Raw genomic sequence first — 21,729 nt, 5'->3', positions numbered from 1 at the left:
TTCAGCGGCACCGTTTAACTGAGGCGAAAACGGCGCGAATGTCAGATGTTGAATACCATTGGCCTTGCAGAATGACTGAAACTCTGCGGACAAGAATTGTGGGCCATTGTCGGATACAATAGTCTGCGGAAGACCTTCAATGCAAAAGATTGCAGACATCGCTTGGATGGTGGCAGATGACGTCGTGGAAGACATCCGGACAACAAAAGGAAAATTACTGAAGGCATCTACCACAACCAACCAGCGAGCATTCCAGAATGGACCAGCAAAATCAATGTGCAAGCGTTGCCAAGGGGAAGTGGCTTTTGGCCATGCAAAGACTTTCCGCGGCGGCGCGGATTGTTGTTCGGCACACGCCATGCAAGAAGAACACATATTCGTAATCGCAGCATCGATTCCGAACCAAGTACAGTGCTGACGAGCAAGTTGTTTCGTTCGCACTATACCCCAATGTCCTTGGTGAAGAAGCCGTAAAACAGAGGACTGTAACGAACGTGGGACCACGACTCGGGACTGATCGTTATCAGAACGCAACAACAAAACACCACGTCGTACAAAACGTCTCTCCTTGTGAGCAAAAAATCGGCGAACCAACGGATCCTCGATCTGAGACTTTGACAAAGGCCATTGCGTAGCAACAAAACGCAAGACGGTAGCAAGGACAGGGTCAGCAGCGGTGGCTGTAGCTACACTACGAAAATCAATCGGAAACGAGTCGACCACTTCATTGGTTTCCGAATCAATGAACATGCAAGCAAGTTCAGAAGAATCGAATGCTTTATCCTCAGCAACAGGCAAACGGGACAACGCATCGGCGTTTCCGTGCTTAGTAGTGGACTGATACAAGATATCGTAGCGGTACTGCGAGAGGAAAATAGACCAGCGAATGAATTTCTGCGCTGTACGCGGAGGTACAGGCTTGTTCGGATGAAAAAGCGATGTCAAAGGTTTGTGGTCTGTGATGATGGTAAAGTGACGACCATATAAGAAATCATGGAACTTAGTAACACCAAACACGAGAGCCAAAGCTTCTTTCTCTATCTGTGAGTAATTTCTTTGCACAGACGAGAGCAATTTGGACGCAAAGGCAATAGGGCGATCATGCGAGCCAACTTTGTGCGCAAGCACAGCACCGATCCCGAAATCCGATGCATCTACAATCAACAACAGGGGTTTCTGGGGATCGAATGGCGTAAGGCAAGTATTAGAAAGCAACGCCGATTTCAACTGGCGAAAGGCGCGTTCGCATTCCGTCGTCCAGACGAACGGAACACCTGTACGGCGTAAGCGATGAAGCGGAGCTGAAAGGGAAGAGGCATTGCGCACATTCACTCACACCTTGTGATTCCAAATCGTTGAATGTTCTTGCGACCTCATCACGCAATGCGTGGGGAACATTGCGCGCTCTGAAAAATTTCGGTTGCGCGGTGACTTTCAGTTCCAAATGTGCTTCATAGTTTTTAGCACAACCAAGGCCCGGCGCAAAAATGTCTGCAAATTCTTCACTTAGCTGAGAAACACTGTCTGAAGGCACAGTCTGATTCACTGATAGGACCTGGTTTACTATAGACATGTTAAACAATTGAAATGAATCTAAACCAAATAAGTTCACTGCAGTAGAAGAATGAAGAACGTAAAACGACACAAGTTTTGTTTGTCCCTTGTATGTGGCAAGAAGGCTGCACTGTCCTAACACAGGTATATTCTGTCCTGAATAACTATGTAACTTAACATTTGCGGCACGCAACGGAGGTGCGCCCACTTGTTTGTACGTGTCGTGATTGAGCAATGAAACTGCAGCTCCGGTATCGAGCTGGAATGGTATGACCTTGCCATTAAAGTCCAAATCTACAAAAAGTTTATTGTCCTGCTGACGACAAGAGCGACTGTTTTGTGCAAATTGAACAGACACTGGTACAGAATCACTTGCTACTTTACGTGATTTCCGGCGACGTCGACGCACACTTGTTGTGGGACGAACACAGTCACTGTTAGAGAAAGTGGCACTGGACGAAGCGGAATTAACGACATGAATGTCCATGGGCGAAGGTCCATGAGCCTGAGTGTCCTTGGTTCGATTCCGGCGCGAAGCAAAGGGCCTGGAATGGTTGTGATTGTCTGATCTGAGCTTTTTCTGGCAAACACTTTGAACATGTCCTTTCCTATTACAGAAAAAGCAAATAGCTTGGCGTGACGGGCAATGTTCACGCGAATGTCTAGTAGCACACCGCGGGCATGATTTCACTGCATTTGTGTGCTGGCGCGGCACACCTGGTTTAGAGCGCGGCGGCAGCTGCGTCGAAGTGTGCGAGGGACGGTTACCGGGCCGCGCAGCGCGTCCAGCGGGCCGGTTAATGTTACACACGGCTGGCGAAGTTTCAAAAGATTCCTGAGCACAGTCAAGTGTGTCTTGTCTATCCAATATGTCTATCACTTGTTAAGGGAGGGATTAACTAGTTTCAAAATTTGTTCCCGTATGCGAACATCAGAAACGTTCTGTGCAATTGCATCACGTAACATTGTATCTGAATAAGAAAGGCCACAGTCACAGTCAAAGGCACAGTCCCTAGTAAGTCCTTGCAATGTTGCTACCCACTCCCTATTAGTTTGACTGGCCGTACGTTTTGTACGAAAGAACGTATACCGTTTTGCAACCACATTAACTGTTTCTTTGAAATAGGCATCTAAAGCAGACAAAATTTCTTCGTAGGACAGAGTTGCTACGTCGCGTCGGGGAAACAATTTCACTATCACACAGTAGGTGGACACACCGACACAAGAAAGCAAAAACGGCTGCCGCTCATTACCCTGAATTCTGTAGGCGGCTAGATGAAAGCCAAACTGTCGGGACCATTCTGGCCACGATTCTTGCGCAGGATTGTAGTGCCGAAAAGGCGGTGCAACTGCGAGGTGTGGCTGCTGTAGCGGTGAAGCGGTGGCTGCCGCATCGGTTTGAATGGCACGTTGACCCTGGACGAGCTGTCCAAGGGCATCCAATAACGCCTGCGTCTGCTGATTCTGCAAGCGATAAAATTCGGACAGTACATCTGGCGAAGCCATGACACAAATGAATCAGAGCAAAGCAAGTAGAAAGAACACGATCCTGTAATCCTCTGTGAATCCTCGTCGCCAATCTGTTGTGGCGTAACAATCTAGTTACGCCACACTGAGAAGGGAGCCGAAAGGCACGCGTACACACACGCCGACTGGCGTCAAGTCTGGAACAGGATACGTTATGACTGCAATCAAGAAAATACGTAGCTTTGGAATATACTTAACTTTATTCCTTGTTGGTTTACAACGTTCTTCTTGAGACATTTATACGATAACTCTCAACTAGGTAAGGCTAATGGCGCCTTGCTAGGTCGTAGCCATGGACTTAGCAGAAGGCTATTCTAACTGTCTCTCGGCAAATGAGAGGAAGGCTTCGTCCGTATTGTCGCTAGCAATGTCGTCCGTACAACTGGGCGAGTGCTCGTCCATATCTCGAGACCTGCCTTGTGGTGGCGCTCGGTCTGCGATCACACAGTGGCGACACACGGGTCCGACATGTACGAATGGACCGCGGTCGATTTAAGCTACCACCTAGCAAGTGTGGTGTCTGGCTGTGACACCACAGTTTTAGATACGTGTACACACATGTTTAAGTGAACAGATTTGGGGAAGTAAGCAGCAGTCAAAAGGTTTGATGCAACCATCCACTTGGCGGTGTTCATACCGTTATAACCGAATCCGGCCGCCTTCCCTTTGACTTCAGATCAATTCTAAGATATTTCTGCAAAATGTTTCAATGACAACTTTAAGAACTTTTTAATCCCAGAATTAGATTTTTTGAGTGCTTCCGGAATCCGTTAAAAATATATGTCATTCTCTCAAATGAAAAATTCACACTAATAAATGAATAACTGTTAGCTCAGTGTATATGACTTCTGAAGAAGGCTATATTATTATAGCAGAAAGCATGGTCATGGTTTGAAACAAACATAATTTAGTGCAGCTGTGAGCTCTTTCTCATTCGAAAAGAGTTTCGTAACGGTTGCTCTTGCTACCATGATGAAAATAATGATGTACCATTCTTTTTAAACAAAAACACTTGCTCTAATCTTTCTGTTGATACAAGAGTGCAGTATATTAAACATGTAACATCTTTGTATGATTACAGGCCGAGAAACACGTTTGATATCTTGAAAACTTCAGGAAATTGAGTATACTGTGAAGTGAAAGCATTACTGTTTCCACAGCATATTCGGATGGGAGAAAAACCTATCTGAAGGTGCCGAAAAGAGGAATGTATCAGCTACAGTACCGTTTTGAGCTTTTTCCGAAAATTCTTGTGAGGTATGAGCCCGACTGCCCTTCTAAGTAGGTCTGCCCTCCGACTTTTTCTTCCTCCTACTGATTTAATCCTTTCATCTCACAATGTCGACTGGTTTCATCCCCTCCTCTGCTAAACTCTTCATCTCACAAACAGAGTAGCTACGGCATGCAACGTCCTTCCCTGTTACTTGGATATATTCCAAAACATCTGTCTTCCCTTGCAGTTTTTAGCCGCCACATCTCCCTCTAGTACAAAGGAAATTATGCGCCGATCCTTAATACATGTCACATCATCCTGTCCCTTCTTACTGTCAGAGTTCTCCACGTAATTCTTTAATTTCTGATTCTGCAGAGATTCTCCCATGTTCTTATATTATCAATCCCCATAGTTTTCAGAATAATTCAATAGCACCATGCCATGTTTCAAGTTCTTCGATTACCTTCTTTTCCAGCATTACCACAGTTCATGATTAACTTCCATAGTGTGCTATAGTCCAGACGTACTTGCTTTTAAAATTTCTCCCTAAAATTAAGGCTGATTTTTAGTACCACTGGATTTCTTTTCTTCGGTAACGTCCTGTTTGTCTTTCTTCTTATGTTCTCCTTGTTTCGTCCGTCATGCATCATTGTGCTACGAAAATAGCAGAATTCCTTAACTTCGTCTATTTCGCACTCCTCATCTTTGATGTCCGTTTTGAGCCTTTCTCATCTCATATTACTCTTCATTGCTTTCGGCCCCTTAGGGGGCTGACGACTCGTGAGTGTGTGCATGGTGAGCACGGAACCGCAAGGTACTGCAGCGACTGCTGTCTCTCCTGTGCTGCATTCTCTAATCTCTAACTACCCATTATTCTGTTGCTTTCTCATGGTGGCAGCCTGTGATGGCGACTCTGTTAATCCCTGGGTTCTGCTTTCCTTTCTCGGTGTATTCATTCGTTTACTACATATCACCTTGTAGCTGAAGTAATTTTTGGTCCACTTCTAAGTTTGAGCTGCAATGTCCCTGATTTCTCTGCAGTGTTGACCGACTGGGGAGGAACATCCCGAATAGCACCTACTGCATACAATGTTGAACGGTTCGCCTCATGACAAAGGGATCACACTGCTGATACCCGAACTGCTAGCTCCCCATGCATCATGTCTCCAGGCTGCGGCTGTCGTGACAGATTGCCTATATTGTGGCTGGATGGCTCCCTGTTACCTGATGGGAATAGGTGGCATCAGGGCGAAAATTTCACACATGAAACGTATCAAAGACCATCAAAATGGTGGCCGTTCTGATCCGGCGTTTACTTCAGACAGGTTCTAAACATTTCACTGCAGATACAACCCTGCACCCTTCCCTACTCTGGTTAATCTATGAGAAGTGGGACAAGCCAGACATCCGGGAGCGAAACAATTTAGCCAAAAAAATGGATGGGGATAATTTACTGCGACAAAACCGTTATTTTTTGTGGAAGACATTGAAGATAAATTTAGAGAAACTGAATACTTGGGGAAAACGCGCAATGGACTGCTTAGCAGTCAGTAGCTATTCATGCGTTTAATCGTCTGGTAGACATACCAAACATCATCCCACTGCACGGCGGATTGAAAATACAGCTGTAGACGGTCATCCCATGAGTGTAGTCCTTGTCAACAACCACCTTTGCGTATCAGTTGCATGAAACACGATCCTTCACATTCATCGATTCACCAGTTCTTCAACAAACGAAACAAAATACAGCAATATAAATTTATTGACTATCTGTCGTATACTGAGGCACGAAAAAAAATGTGGAAGTCTACATCCTGTTGATATGATAACCAATTCTGTGGAAGCTACAGCCATCAGCTCCTGGTCGCTTCACACCTATCCTGAGCACCTGATTCAGTGGAACTGTCATGGATATTACTGTCATCCACTAGAACTACAACACCTTATTTCCTCCTCTTCGGCAGTTCTGCGTTGCTCTACAGGCAACGCCCTTCACTGATGACCGTTCCAAACCTCTCCATGGTTATCACGCATTCTCTGAGAACGGTTCTGGCCTGAGAGGGCATCTGGAGTTGTCTGTATATTACTTCACACCGATGCCATCAGTGAATGGATTACCTTTTGTACTACTTGGAAACAGTAACGGCGTGGGTGTTTATTTACTTCCAGATAGGCCACTCACTAACATTGAGTTGACCAACTTAATCCAACAACCTTCCCCCTTTTTTCTACTTGAGGACTTCAATACGCACCACCCCTGTGGAGGAATGCCACTTTACATGGTAGGGACCTTCTAATTGATCAATTTCTTACCGACCACGAGCTCTGTCCCATCAGTGGTGGTACTCCTGCCCACTTCAGTGCCACCTGCGGCACCTATTCAGCTATCGACCTAATTAACACTGGTAGGGGGTTCTGCTTTGGTACCTTTACAGTTATCGACCTAATGATTTCTTCCTCTAAGCTCGTGGCTTCGCTACATGGGTCATTAAATGAGATCTTTGTGACGGTGAGCCCTTTCCAATTATCCTGACACATCCTTGCCACCGCCGGACAGAGCGACTACCACGTTGGGTAATTTGAACAACCAACCGGCAGTTGTGTGTCTATGCTGTTAGTTTCACCCCCTCTCTGTTAGACTGCATCGACGAGGTTGTGCAAGATGTCTCTATAGCAATCACCCACACCACTGGAACTGCTACTTCCCTTGCTACAGGTCCCCTCCATCGCCAGCCGGTTTTATGGTGGATCAAAGACTTTGCCATATCTGTTCAGGATCGCTGAAGAGCCCTGCAACATTTCAAGCGACATCCTTCGCAGACCAACCCTATCATTTAAAGTAACTTCCTGCTAAGACTTGCTATCAACTCAAATGCAATAAGAAGGAATGCTGGGAGCAGTATGTCTCTTCCATGGAAATGTATGCCTCTTCACCACAGGTGTGTGAGCCAAGCTCGGTAACCTTCTGATTCACCAAAGATCCAGTAAAATAGCACGTCTCTTCCTTTAGCATGGTCTCTGCAGTGGTGCTTTGGCTTCTGCTGAACACGTTGCGGTCGACTTTGCGACGTTGCCGGTGCCCCTTGTTATGCGGCCGCCATCCAAATGCATAAGCGAGAAACTGAAGACATCCGCCTCTCCTTGGCTTCTCATAAGTGAACCATTCTCTGACTGAGAACTGCTTCAGACTCTTGCCTCATCTCACAATATGGCTCTGGGACCAGATTCCATTCAAGAGCACACACTACCACATTTGACTGTTAATCAACGGCTCCATCTCCCAGTATCTCCAACCATATTTGGCTCGGCAGTGCCTTCCTTTCACAGAAGCGAAATAGTATCATTAGCCCAATCCTTAAACCAGGCAAAAACCCAGCTCCCATTGACAGTTACCAGCCGATTAACCTGCTCGAAAGGATTGTTGCCCCCGGATTACGTTGGGTTCTCCAATCTCAGGGAATTTTGTCGCCCTACTGGTGTGCTTACAGGGAAGGAGTATTCACAACCGACCATCTGGTTAGGTTGTAAATAGTTGTCTAACAGACTTTGCTGAACCTAAGGCATACAACACCACTTTGATACATCACATTTTGCTTATCCTTCATAACTGTGACTTTCGAAGCTCCCTATCACTTAGTGTTTGCTAGTTTTGTTCCACACCGTTTGTTCCAGGTTAGAGTTGGTACGTCATTCATATCTTCGTGGATCCAGGAGAATGGCACCCCACAGGCCGCTGAGCTGTCATTCTCTTCCTCATCGCCATCAATGAGCTTGTGACCTCCGTTGGGCCGGCCGCGGTGGTCTAGCGGTTCTAGGCGCGCAGTCCGGAACCGCGCGACTGCTACGGTCGCAGGTTCGAATCCTGCCTCGGGCATGGATGTGTGTGACGTCCTTAGGTTAGTTAGGTTTAAGTAGTTCTAAGTTCTAGGGGACTGATGACCACAGATGTTAAGTCCCATAGTGCTCAGAGCCATTTGAACCATTTTTTTGAACCTCCGTTGGGCCACTGACCACTCTCGCAGTGTCTGCCCTAGCGAATGAACTTCCCGATAGTACGGCTAGAAACGCGATTACTCGCCACCCAGTCACTTTGACGATCCGGGTGCGGATTTTAGGATGCAACTAAGGCCTCTGCTCGCTCAGAGGTGCAACTACGTCTGGTGAAGCACTGCCCACTCTAATGAACTCCGCACTATCAAGGAGACGACTGCTGCATGGCACTCTTCCTTCTGTTCCTCCTAAACGGACTCCATTAATGTATGGTGCCTCCACTTTAGTCATGTCAGTTGACCGACAGTTTCATTTACATAATGAGCCACCCCACATTGTGGCTGTGGTGCCTTACTGAAAGTTGACTGGGACAGTCTTCTGAAATTTTTGCCCTTCACATTGGAGGACGTCTCACGTACAGCTGAAATAGATCCACATTTTCTCTGTGTCAATGGCTTTTATCCTCATGTATAGCGTTTTGCTACCTTACAGGTGGAGGTGCAGTGGTTTGGGCTGGAGGTGTCTCCTGCCACGTGCTATGTCAGGAGGACCATCAACTCCGCCTCCTAATAGTAGTAGTAGTAAAAGTAGTAGCAATAGTAGCTTTATTCATCCTTAGATTTCTTTTTACAAGGATATAGGGCATGTCTAAGTATTTCCAAGTATAGACCAATTTAAAATAAGCTACTTCGTATACACATACATTTACAGACTTCTAGTTAGAGACAATCATTAGATTGACTCCTGGTATACAGTACTTTTTTTACAAATAATGTAATGCCACACAGTTCACTCAATCTCACTATCAGTCACTGCACACACTACACACACATTGTTTCATAACACGTCACTCACTACACACACAAACACGCACACACACATACACACACACACACACACACAGACACACACACACACACACAGACACACACACACACACACACACACACACACACACACACACACACACACTGGTGATCTCTGGGCCATTTTCTGCGCCACTACTTCCCATTTGCTATCCTGAAAGACTGTGTCAGCATGCCTCTATAATGAGTGAGATGTTTAGCTCTGAAAGAGGAAGAGGAGCTAGTATTGTGCAATGCATAGCTTGGGGATAAGTTTTTCTAGAAAAGCATAAAAGAAGGAAGAAACATAGTGCGAAGGTGTTGTGTGACATGTTGGATGTTTTATAATCATTATTATTATTGATTGGTATAACATTTTTTTACCAAACCCATACACTGTTTCATGTAAGTAATCCTCCAATGTACAAAATATATTGCATGACAGGTACTTTTTAGCTTCCTTTTTAAATAAGCGTACTTTTGAAATTTCTTTTATCTCTTTTGGTAATTTATTGTACAGTTTTATTCCTTGGTGGAAAATGCTGTTCTGAGTTTTATGTTTTTTTTTTCAAATGTAAGTTGAGTCTGTAACACCATAGCTCTAATGCTCTACTGATTTATTTTGCCTCTTGTTTTATTTAATGTTACATCGTTGAGCTTCCGTAAATGTGTTTGATTGAATAGATAACACAAAATTGTATACTCCTTTCTTTGGAAAAACTTTGATGTCATGATTTGATTCTATGCAGTGTAGTGTATCTGTCATTTAAATTCTTTGTCCCGATTGAAGGGAGATAAAACTTCCTATATATACGAGTATTTGGAATTTGTTTGGACAATTTTTTATAGAAATGTCAATATGTGCAAAGGTTCTGTTTTATTTAAAATGTTTGGCTGTTGTTATGTAATTGCTGATCCTCACTTAGGGTTCTTAATTATTTCATATGCAAAAGGTGCTGTGGTTCCCCTCGGGAAAGGAACTACGTAGGGCGCGCAAATTGTGGTTGGCCTAGGTAGAAAAGGTGGAATTTAGAGTTAGTCGGGGACGAGCTACCAAACTGTGAACTGCCCATGTGAAAGTTGTATATTCTGCTGGTTCAGCGAGAGGCTTTTCCTGACGTTTTCCAATGCCTCGGATGGGTGGATAAAGAACTGGAGCTATTCTGGAATTGATGTCTATCACCGTCACCAAGAAATGACAGATTCCGGCAATTCTACCTGCAAATCCACCTACCAACATGCAATTGCCACCACATTGCGCAGTCATTGTAATGGAACGCTACAGTAATGTACAGTTGAAGATCAGCTCATTGGATGTTTAGTGTACTCAAATAGAAGGTAAATTTTAACTGAACTTTTGTACCTGCCGTGATTTATCCTCAGTCACATATCCACTTAGGATCCCTCCCACACTAAAGTGCTTACTGAGTGTCCTTTATTGAAAGAAAGTTAAAGTTAATGTGGCAAGAGAGTGAGCTAAAGTATGTGCTGAATATAGATTTTCTATTAAAACTGCTTATTAACATATTGTTGCCAATTTCAAAATTAAAAGCTCTTAAAACTGAGGATGGTAAAGTTTTGCATAGTAAATGATCACATTGCTGCTTGTTGCAAGTTGCAAAATGTGAGTCAGTATCTTACAAATATGTTAATTTTGTGTCTCACTGCAGTAAAAGTGGAAAACTGCAATAGTGGGAAGTTATATACTCATGCTTGCTAAGCACTTGTTTCTTTTGGGTATTGAAAGTGCATATTAATAGTGTAATAGGATCCACAGGTTATCGTTTATGCTCATGATAAATAACAATTAATAGAAAGACAACTATTTATGAAAAAATAATTTCTTTGTTCAAAAGAGTGAGAAGTAACCTGTTAGTGAATTCCAATAAACTTTCATTCTAAATAGAATAGTATTAAGTTGAGAGAGACTTAACCTGTGATCAGTTCATAATTTTGCAGTGAACTACATTTAAAATTTTATGTCAGCTAGGAAAATGTGTGAAAAGTAATAGTGTGTATTGTTATCTGTTATATATATGCAAATGGTTTATTCTGATCTGTCAACTCCAATCTTACCATGAACATATGCAGGTGTCAAAGTTCATTGCACTCTGTGTGGCAAAGTATAGGTTGTGTTTGTCCATTAAAGTTACTCATACTTATTTTCTTGAACAAGAATGTCAATCATTCTCTTGCCTAACTTGGCTAGCGACCGTTTTCCTTACTCTTTGAACATTGTAGATAGATAAAATATTGTTTGTTACTGTTTAAATATTTACGTAATTCTGACTTTCACTTCCGTTAAGCCACCTCCGTTAGGTACAACACAGTCAACATAACAAAATTCCTCTCATTGCGTTATACCACAATTGCTTTAACAAGATAGTTTTATTTCACGACCTGGCTTCAACTTTAAGGTTATGGTATAGTAGTAGCAGACAGAAGTGTTATACATGGCTTCTCCGTGACAGGACTATTTGTTCTGTTGGGGCATAGTACGTAATAAACCAAATTTGGTATTTGATTACATAAGCTACGTAAATGCAGTTGCAGTGTTATAAGTCTAGCTCTTTTTCCATGGTCATGTACAGATCTGTTTGTGCAGTAATTACCAATGTCATTTTTGATGTGTACAACTGACTGGTAAATGTATTCACACAGAGCAGTTAAAATCCCCAGTGTTTTGAAAAGATCTTTACAATGAGCTCGGCTACCATTTTTGGTTATGATTCTTATGGATTTTTCTGGAGTTTGAAAACTGTGTTTGTATTTTGTGGATTTGCTCCTCAAAAAGCAATACCATTGTTAAGAACTGAATGTACATATCAATAGTATGTTACTAAAAGACACTGCATGTTACACACTGATGATAGAATTCTAAGGGCAGAACATGCTGATGACATTCTGTTTGCAAGTACCTTTGTGTGTTCACACCACTTCACCTGCGAATAAATATTCATTCCTAGAAACTTTGCATTTGTTACACAGTCTATAGAGGTGCCATCTACATTTAATTTAACATTGTCATTTTCCATCTTCAAACTGAAATTCATGGCATTAGTTTTCTTATGTTCAATGTCACTTTATTGCTTATTGACCAATCGCAAACTTCCTTGAGAGCTTCATTTACTTTCTCTGCAAGGAGTTCTCTTGTTTTCTCAGTAACTGTAAAATTGCTGTCATCAGCGAAGAAAATTTTTCCACCATGAGTAACACTATTGGAGAAGTCATTGATGCGTATCAGGAATAGTATTGGTCCTAATATGCTACCTTCTGGAACCCCTATATTAATGTATTTTGGTTCTGATAAGTGTTTTACTAAATGTTAGGATCTATTTGAAGTATGTGTTCTCTCTGCTCTTTGTACCATATCAGCTAGATATGATAGAAACCAGTCATCAGCTACCCCTCTTATTCCTAATGCTTCTAATTTATTTAACAGAATCTTGTGGTCAACTGCATCAAAGGCCTCAGAAAGATCCAAAAATATACCTGTGACACACTCATCTTTCTGAAAAGCATCAAGTACAACCTTTGTGAATTCTACTATGGCTGACTCCGTACTTTTGCCACTCTGGAAAGCAAACTGTGATTTGCTTAAAAGATTATTTTTATTCGGTTAATTCATTAATCTGTGTTTCATGATTACTTCTATCATTTTTGATAATGGTGACAGCAGGGAAATGGGCTGGCAATTTTCCATGTCTTCTGCATTACCTTTCTTAAGCAAAGGTACAACTCTTGCCTGTTTTAACTGCTCTGGAAATGTCTCTGATGTGAAGGATTAATTTATTATATTTGTTAAGGGGCCTTGTATAATCTCTATGCATTGTCTCAGTACACACATTGGCACTTCATCTAAGGCTACTGACTTTTTATTTTTTAGGTTTTGAACAGTTATATTAACTTCATCGGAAGTAATATCATTGTTCTTAGTGCTACATTATTTAGAGGTGTTATTTTGAGGAATTTTTGCTGTAACTTCTCTGCAATACTTGAAAAATGCTCATTTATATAGTTTGCTAAGTGTTGTGGATCATACCTTGTCCCCCTCCCTTAGCAGCACGTTATTCTGCATTTCTTCGCCTCTCCCCGTTTCCTTTTTATAATATTCCAGACTGCTTCGCTTTTAGTCACTGCATTATATATTATTTTGTCATTAAATGACTTTTTTGCAGCAGTCAGCACATTCCTACAGATTTTTTGTATCTATAATAGAAATTTAAGTAATCTGGGTACCAGCGCCACTTTTTCGTGGAACTGAGGTATTTAAGTGTTTGGAAGGACTTCTTAATACCTACTGTTTGTTATCCACCTGATTTGTTAGATGTTGATACAGACATGCATACTTTTGGAAATGCCTTTTCGAAGTTCGATTTAAATAATGTGGAAAATTTAGAGAATTTCATATTCACATTGATTTCCTTATACACTTCATCCCAGCTTTGCTTTGCTAGTTCCTTTGAAAAATCTTTTATTTTGGTTTCTAATACATGTCGTTGGTAGGCTTGTAGTTTAGGGAATGATTCAATGTCTGATTTTTTACTGTTGTTATTTGACAGAGATTGTCTGATAGTCCGAGATCTTTTACAGCTACATCACATTTTCCCTGTCTATATTTGTGGCCACATGGTCAATTACTGATGCAGTCATTGTAGTAACCCTTGTTGCACTATTGACCAATGGGGACATGCCAAAACTTCGATGAATATTTATGAGGGAGCTGCTGGATTCATTTATGATATTAGTGTTGATGTTAATGTCCCCACGCAGAACTATGTTGACCATTATCTAGAACCTCTGTTAATTTATTGAAAAAAGTGACGATTATTGTTCAAAAAATGGTTCAAATGGCTCTGAGCTCTATGGGACTTAACTTCTAAGGTTAGCAATCCCCTAGAACTTAGAACTACTTAAACCTAACTAACCTAAGGACATCACACACATCCATGCCCGAGGCAGGATTCGAACCTGCGACCTCAGCGGTCGCACGATTCCAGACTGTAGCGCCTAGAACCGCTCGGCCACCCCGGCCGGCGACGATTATAGTCAACGAGTATGTCTGCGACCTGAGAAGAGAACTCATTGACTCAGTCGAGATACAAAGCGGTGATATTTCTGGCGGCATGGTTGTGGATAGTCCTCTGGTACGATTGAAAGTCACAGCTGGTACCAACTGAGGGAACTCTGACGCCACAACTCTGTGTCATGGACATCCAGGGTCCTCGCGTGATACCTCTCACGGAACGTATTGCTGTACTATTTTACAACTCCACAGTACTGATCCACACATGGCACCTGTTTGTATAACTGTCTGCGTGATGTAGTGCTCCTGTGGCCAGCAAGATCCCCAGATTGGTACCCATTAAAACATTAGTGTTGGCCAGCTTGGAAGTCAACACCTCACAGCAGTATATTGTACAGGATGGGTGGATGGGACGGTGGTGGGCGCAATTAAATCATCAGGATAATATTTAGACAAAAGCCATTTATTGGCGAAAGCATGTCGAAAAGGGGTCACATAGCCAGGCCTAGGTAGGCGAGGGTGAGCCAGAGTGTAGAGTTTGGCGAAACATAGTTCACGAACCTAACGAAAGTTGGCATCTGCCAATCGGACAAGTTTGATCGGCATGCCGGCTGCGAAACTAAGTCAACAGTGCTGCAGCACTGGGAGAAGATGGAAATCTTCACTGCTACAGGGCATGCGTCCAAGAGAGAGGGCCGCAATTGTGGGTGGCCGGGTACATCCAATGTGGTCATGCGGTTTCCTCCGCCCTGATTGGACAGGACCGAGATACTCAAGGGGGCGGCAATGGAACTTTCCAGAGTGTGGCTTGGTCAGTGACGCCTGGGGTGGCACACGAGGGAGGCGCGTGATCGAGGTAGCCTTCCTTGGTGCTGACTTCCTGTTGCCAGACCGTGGGACGAGAAAATTTACAGGCAGCCGACACTGCCAGCTGAGGCTTGGCCATAACAAGAAAAATAAAGTTTCCTTTTGAAAGCTAATAAAATAAAGTAAAATCCCTTACTGTCTGGCTCATCCGTACAATATCAAGGATCAGATACAACGTTTGTGGCCCAACTTGCATCAGGAGACGATACAACACTTTTATGACACATTCACCAACCGAAATAGTGCATGCATACAGCCCGGATGGGGTTCACCGTCATACAGATTAGGGGGCTCGTACTGCAAAATCCTTTGTAAATTTCACAAATACTGCTAAGTTCTTTGTAAATTTGAACGATTTTGTAGTCTCTGAAATAACACTACATACCCACTCAACCTGCGAAGTTTCATTTCGTTTTCGACTCTCCTTCTCGGTGCTTCACTCTACATGTCATCCAATGTACAACATACCTTTCAGTCGTAATTAAAAGTGATACTTTCAAAGCTGCAAATGGCATGGGAGATAAAACTCTACAGTTTGGCAGCTGGCCATAGACTCATTTACATCCTCACAACATTTGGTGCCTTTAGCACAATAAATTTCATTTTCCTCTAAACACGTACAAAATATAAATACCAGTGGTCCAAACGAGTGTAGCGGCATCTTCTCCTGTGGGCTGGCACTCAACTGGTAGGTTCAAATGGCTCTGAGCACTATGGGACTTAACATCTGAGGTCATCAGTCCCCTAGAACTTAGAAGTACTTAAATCTAACTAACCTAAGGACATCACACACATCCATGCCCGAGGCAGGATTCGAACCTGCGACCGCAGCGGTCACGCGGTTCCAGACTGAAGCGTCAACTGGTAGGTTTACTGTGATAGCCGCCAATCAGACCCGTTACAAAGGAGGGAAGTATCCCTTGCTCTAGCTTGGTGATAAGCAACCGACAAAATAAACTCAATTATTCAGTTTAATTTACCTCTTCGACGCTCATACATTAAAGAAAATATATAAAAATAACGAAAAGTCACGTAATGTGAGATTTTTGCAAACATACCATCGTTTGACTATCGGACAGACTCCCATATGGAGGACGTAGTAATAAACATCGCTCGTGTAGAGAAAAAACTGAAGGAGTTGAAAGCAAATAACACGACAGATCCTGACGGAACTTGATTTTGGAAAGAGTAATGCACAGCGTTGGCCCGTTACTTAGATTGCTTTTATCGCGAAGCCCAGCACGAAGTTCTAAGCAACTGTAAAAAAGCACAGGGCAAAACAACGGCCCTTCAAAATTACAGACCAATATATTTAACACCGGTTTGCTGCAGAGTATATGAACATATTCTCAGTTCGAATGTAACAAATTTCCCTGAGAGGGAAAACCTGCTCACTATCAGAACAGTTTTACAAAGTATCGCTAGTGAGAAACTCAGCTTGCCCTTTCCACACATGAGATCCTGTGAACCATGGATGATGGGCACTGGCGGATTCCATATTTCGATAAATCATTTGACACGGAGCCATACTGCCGACTCATAAAAAAGTTACAAGCATACCGAATAGGTTCACAGGTATGTGAGTGGCTCGAAGGATTCTTAAGTAACAGAACCCATTGTGTTGTCCTCGACGGCGAGTGTCGAACGGAGGTGTATCAGGAAGAGCGATAGGACTGCTGTTACTTTCTATATACATAAATGGTCTGACGGACAGGGTAAACAGCAGTCTGCTGCCGTTTGTTGACGACGCTGTGGTGTGCGATAAGATGTCGTTGTAGAGTGACTGTAGGAGGGTGAAACATGACTTAGACAAAATTCATAATTGGTGTAATGTATGGAAGCTAGCTGTAAATATAGCAAAATGTGTGGAAATGAGTAAGAAAAACAATTCCATAAATTTCGAATGCAGCATTAGTAGCGTGCTATTTGACACAGTAACGTCGGTTAAATATACCGAAATTTCCCTATAGATGATGCTAGCCATCACCGTAGGGCCCGTGAGACCGCGTCTGCAGTCCCATCTGCTTCCTGTCACGGCTGATGACGGATGTCGACACACAGTAACCCAAGCTCCATACATCGGCATCTGTTTGAAATCCGTAAACATTTTGTGCGTTCGAACTACGATTTGCGGAGAGCATTGGTTTTCTGTTATCATTTGAAGAACACTGCTGCAGAGTGTTTTGATTGGTTCAAAAAATTCAGAATTGGTGATTTTGACGTGAGAAGCGACGAGCGTGGGAAACCACCGAAAAAGTTCGAAGACAACGAATTGCAGGCCTTATTGGGTGAAGATGATACTCAAACTGAACAGGAACTCGCCGAACACTTGAATGTGACGCAGAAAGCCGTTTCTCTTCGGTTTGAACGCTATGTAAAAGGTGCAGAAAATGTGAAAATGGGTTCCACACGAACTGAATGAAACACAGCAAGCAGTTCGAAAGACCACTTGTGAAATGCTGCTCGCCGAATACAAGAGAAAGTCGTTTGTCCATCGAATAGTTACAGGCGATGGAAAATAGATCCTAGGTGTCGTAAATCATGTGTGAATCCAGGCAAACCGTTGACATCCACCGCAAGATGAAATCGCTTCGGAAAGAAGACAATGCTCTGCCTTTGGTGGGATCATAAGGATGTCATCTATTATGAGCTGCTTAAAGCTGTTGAAACACTTGACACGGATCGCTACCAACAGCAAATGATCGATTTAAATCGAGCATTACGTGAAAAAGGCCGGAAAAGGGAAAAGGCAGCAATAAGTCATATTGCTCCATTATAACGCCGCCGGCCGCTGTGGTCGAGCAGTTCTAGGCGCCTCAGTCCGGAACCGCGTTGCTGCTATGGTCGCAGGTTCGAATCCTGCCTCGGGTATGGATCTGTGTGATGTCCTTAGGTTAGTTCGGTTTAAGTAGTTCTATGTCTAGGGAACTGATGATCTGAGATGTTAAGTCCCATAGTGCTTAGAGCCATTTGAATCATTTGATAACGCCCATCACACACGACAAAACGCGTCAGGTAAACGATCGAGGCGTTCAGTTTGGAAATACTAGGGCATGCAGCTTATTCTCGAGACTTCACTCCGTGCGATTATCATCTATTTGCATCGCTGGGACACGCTCTTGCTGAACAACGCTTCAATTCGTATGAGAATGTTCGAAAATGTCTCGCTGGCTGTTCGCTTCAAAAGAAGAACTGTCTTTTTTGTGTGTAACATTCGTAGCCTGCCGGAGATGTGGGATAAATGTATAAATAGCAATGGAGATTATTTTTAATACAATATTGTTTATCAGTTTCACACAACGGACGTGTAATTATTGCAACCAAATTCCGATTTCATACACCTGGTATAGACGTAATAGTCCAAAGGTAAATGAAATGGAATGAGCATGTACGGACTGCAGTAGGGAAGACGAATAGTCTACTTCTATTTATGGGGAGAAATTTAGGAGAGTGTAGTTCTTCTGTAAAGGAGATCCCGTGTCGGACACTAGTGCGATCCATTGTTGAGTACTGTGCGAGTGTTTTGGATCAGTTCCAGGTGGAGTCAAAGGAAGACATCGAAGCAGTTCAGAGGTGGGCTGCTACATCTGTTACCGGTAGCTTCAAACAACAAGCAAGGATTACGGAAATGCTTCGTGAACTCAAATGGGGGTCAATGGAGGGAAGGCGATGTTCTTTTCTATGCTTTTCTAAGAGCCCTTTTGAGATAATTTAGACAGCCGGAGTTTGAGGCTGGCCGCAGAACTATTCTACTGCCGCCGGCATAACTTTCGCTTGAGAGATTAGGGCTCGTACGGATGCTTATAGATAGCCGTTTTTCCCTCGCTCTGTTTGCAAGTGGAACAGAAAAAGGAATGATTAGAACCATACGGTGACTTGTGGAGTATGTATGTAGTTGTAACGTTAGTCTGCCCCCCCAGGAAGGTAGTGCACCGAAAAGGTATCAAAACGCTGGTCATGGGACGCAGAGGTACGGTCCCGAGTCACGCCATGCATAACCATGTTGTCGCTGTTTCCGCAAAACTAATATGAACATGACATTCTTTCTCTGATAGAAATAGACGCGTCGGTGAAAATGAGGGGGTTACAGGTGTGTGGACAGATTGCAAATGAACATATTTTGATGGTTGGGGGGATTTTCCGAATGAGACTAGGGTTGTTTGTGGGGCAGGCCTGCATTTCATCCAGCGCCACGACATCAATCATCACGTGACTCGTCGAGTGCTCGGAAACCGTCATAAATAATGAATTTGCGCGGGAGGTGTTATTTACAAGCGCACTTAATCGCGGCAGAAGCGAATGTTCCTGCGCCCTGATTTATGGCGCGTGCATTTTGCGCGCGGTGCGCATAATGCGGCTGTGTTTGCTAACTGGAGCAGCGAGCGCCGACCGGCGGGCGCCCGCGCCAGCAAGTCGGTGCAGTCGCGCCGCGCCAAACCACGGGCTGCTGCTCTCCGTGTGGCAGATACGGCGAAACAGCGGGCAGCTCACCGTCAGGTAATATGGTACACGTTAAGACTCTTGCGTGGACAAGGATATGAATCTGCATATAACCCGGCGAATTATTCTATCTACGTTTGACATCGCCTGTATGTGACTCCAGGACCACTGCAAATACTAGAAAAATCTTTCTAGTGGTTTTCATTAACTGTGAAAACAAACTGAGGATCAGCAGGCTTATTGAAAGATAAAGGCACAACAGAGGAAGTTCTGATTGAAGACACTTTCGTAAGGTTTTGCGACCACGAAATAGCGATCCAAGATCTAATATTGTGGAACATGTTCGATACTCTCAGAGAAGCAGGCGTGACGTACACTGATTAGCCATAACATTATGATCACCAACCTACTGTCGATAAAAAAAACCGCCCAGACGATAACAGCGTCACATAGTGAGAAATGACTGCTATTCAGAAATACGCACAGTGCATGTAGTATCAATGAGGTAGAATGGAGAAGGCGCGCGATCTGTCTGAGTTTGACCGAGAGCAGATAGTGATGGCACGGAGGCTCGGCACGAGCATTTCGGAAACTGCACAAATTGTGTGATTTCAAGGAGTGTTGAGGTTACTGTTTTCAACACGTGGCGAAACAAAGGTGAAATCACATCCAAACGTCGTGGGGTTAGGCAGTCACCCCTCAATACAGATGCCAGACGTCGTAGGCTCGGCAGACTGGTAAAACAGGACAAGTGGGGTAATATGGTGGAACTAACAACAAATTTTAGTGTTGGGCAGAGTACAGGTGTGGCTTAACACACAGTGCACTGAACATTCTCAACGATGGGTCTCCGCAGCTGACATCGGCAACTACGACTGAAATGTACACGTGGCCATCGGCACTCGACGTTGGTGCAGTGGCATGGTCTGATGAATACCGTTAGCTTCTTCACCATCCCGATGAGAGGACGCGACCCGTTGCTTCCAGGTAAACAGTTCCTTAACATCTGCGCTGCAGCATGGGGACAAGTGGCAGGAGCTCCATTACACTCTGGAGAACATTAACATGGACATATATGCGTCGAGTGCAGCTCGTGCAAGGCACCATGATGGTCAAGGAGTATCGTACACTGGCTACAGACCACGTACACTCCTTCATGACGGTCATGTTTTCTAACATCTGTGGCATTGAAATCAAATCAAATCAAATTTTACTGTCGTTAAACAACTTAGTGTTGTAATAGACAGCGTCACAAAATACAAGGAAAGGTACCAAAACACAATACAATATATACATACAGGTTTTTTTTTTTTATTTTTGTTCAACAAGATAATGTACCACGTCGCAAGGCCAGGAGTGTGGAGAAGAAGTGGTTAGAGGAACACAATGGTTAGTTCCAATTGAGTTACTGACAGCACAACACGCCAGATTTGAACCCGACTGAACACATACGGGATGTGAGCTCATCACTCCCTTCCCTGGAATTTACTCTCTCCAGCGACCAACCAAAACCTCACTGCTTCCATGCCACGACACAGCGCCGCTGTCATCTGTGCCAAAGGTGAACATACTGGCTAGTATGGCTCTCCACTGTTGCCAAATGTATCCAATATGGTGGATCCAAGATGCCAGTGATAGATACGGCAAATCGCAATGATGTCATGGCAGGAAATTCAGAGGTTGGCAAGAAGATAGGTCAATGTGTCTACCTCCACTAACCTAACCCCCTCCCCTCCCCCTCACCTCCCCTCCCCTCCCCTCCCCTCCCCTCCCCAAGAAATAGTGGGAAGTTCAAATTCCATAAAGACAATGCAACACAGCATGTCTAACTCCACTAACCTAAGAAAATGGCGTGAAAATAGGTCACTTGGGCTACATCCAATAAACTAAGTCATCCCACCGCCACCTCTTCCCAGGAATTGGCGGGAAAAGGACTCAGCCTGTGTTGTACAGTATGAATGTATGTCTTTATTTAAACAGTCTTTATTTAAACAATTAGAGGCAGTACTGCCATCAAGTGCATTCACCATGGGGCCCAGAGTCCAACTGACATAGTACACAGTACTGCCACCAGAGGTTGCCACTGTCCCTCCCATGATGTTATCCAAGATGGCGGTCTGGAGGGGAAAATGGCAGGAAATTGACTCAACCTGTGCTAGGATGCTGGATGGGATGGATGTAATTCTTTATTTTGCAGGCAGTCTTAATTTAAACAATTTGAGGCAGTACCGCCATCCAGTGTGTCCACCACAAGGTCCACAGTCCAA

The sequence above is a fragment of the Schistocerca piceifrons genome, chromosome 4 (genome assembly GCF_021461385.2).
Source record: "Schistocerca piceifrons isolate TAMUIC-IGC-003096 chromosome 4, iqSchPice1.1, whole genome shotgun sequence".
NCBI classification, from domain to species: domain Eukaryota; kingdom Metazoa; phylum Arthropoda; class Insecta; order Orthoptera; family Acrididae; genus Schistocerca; species Schistocerca piceifrons.
The sequence above is the reverse complement of the archived record's forward strand: the minus strand, read 5'-3'. Positions refer to the sequence as shown.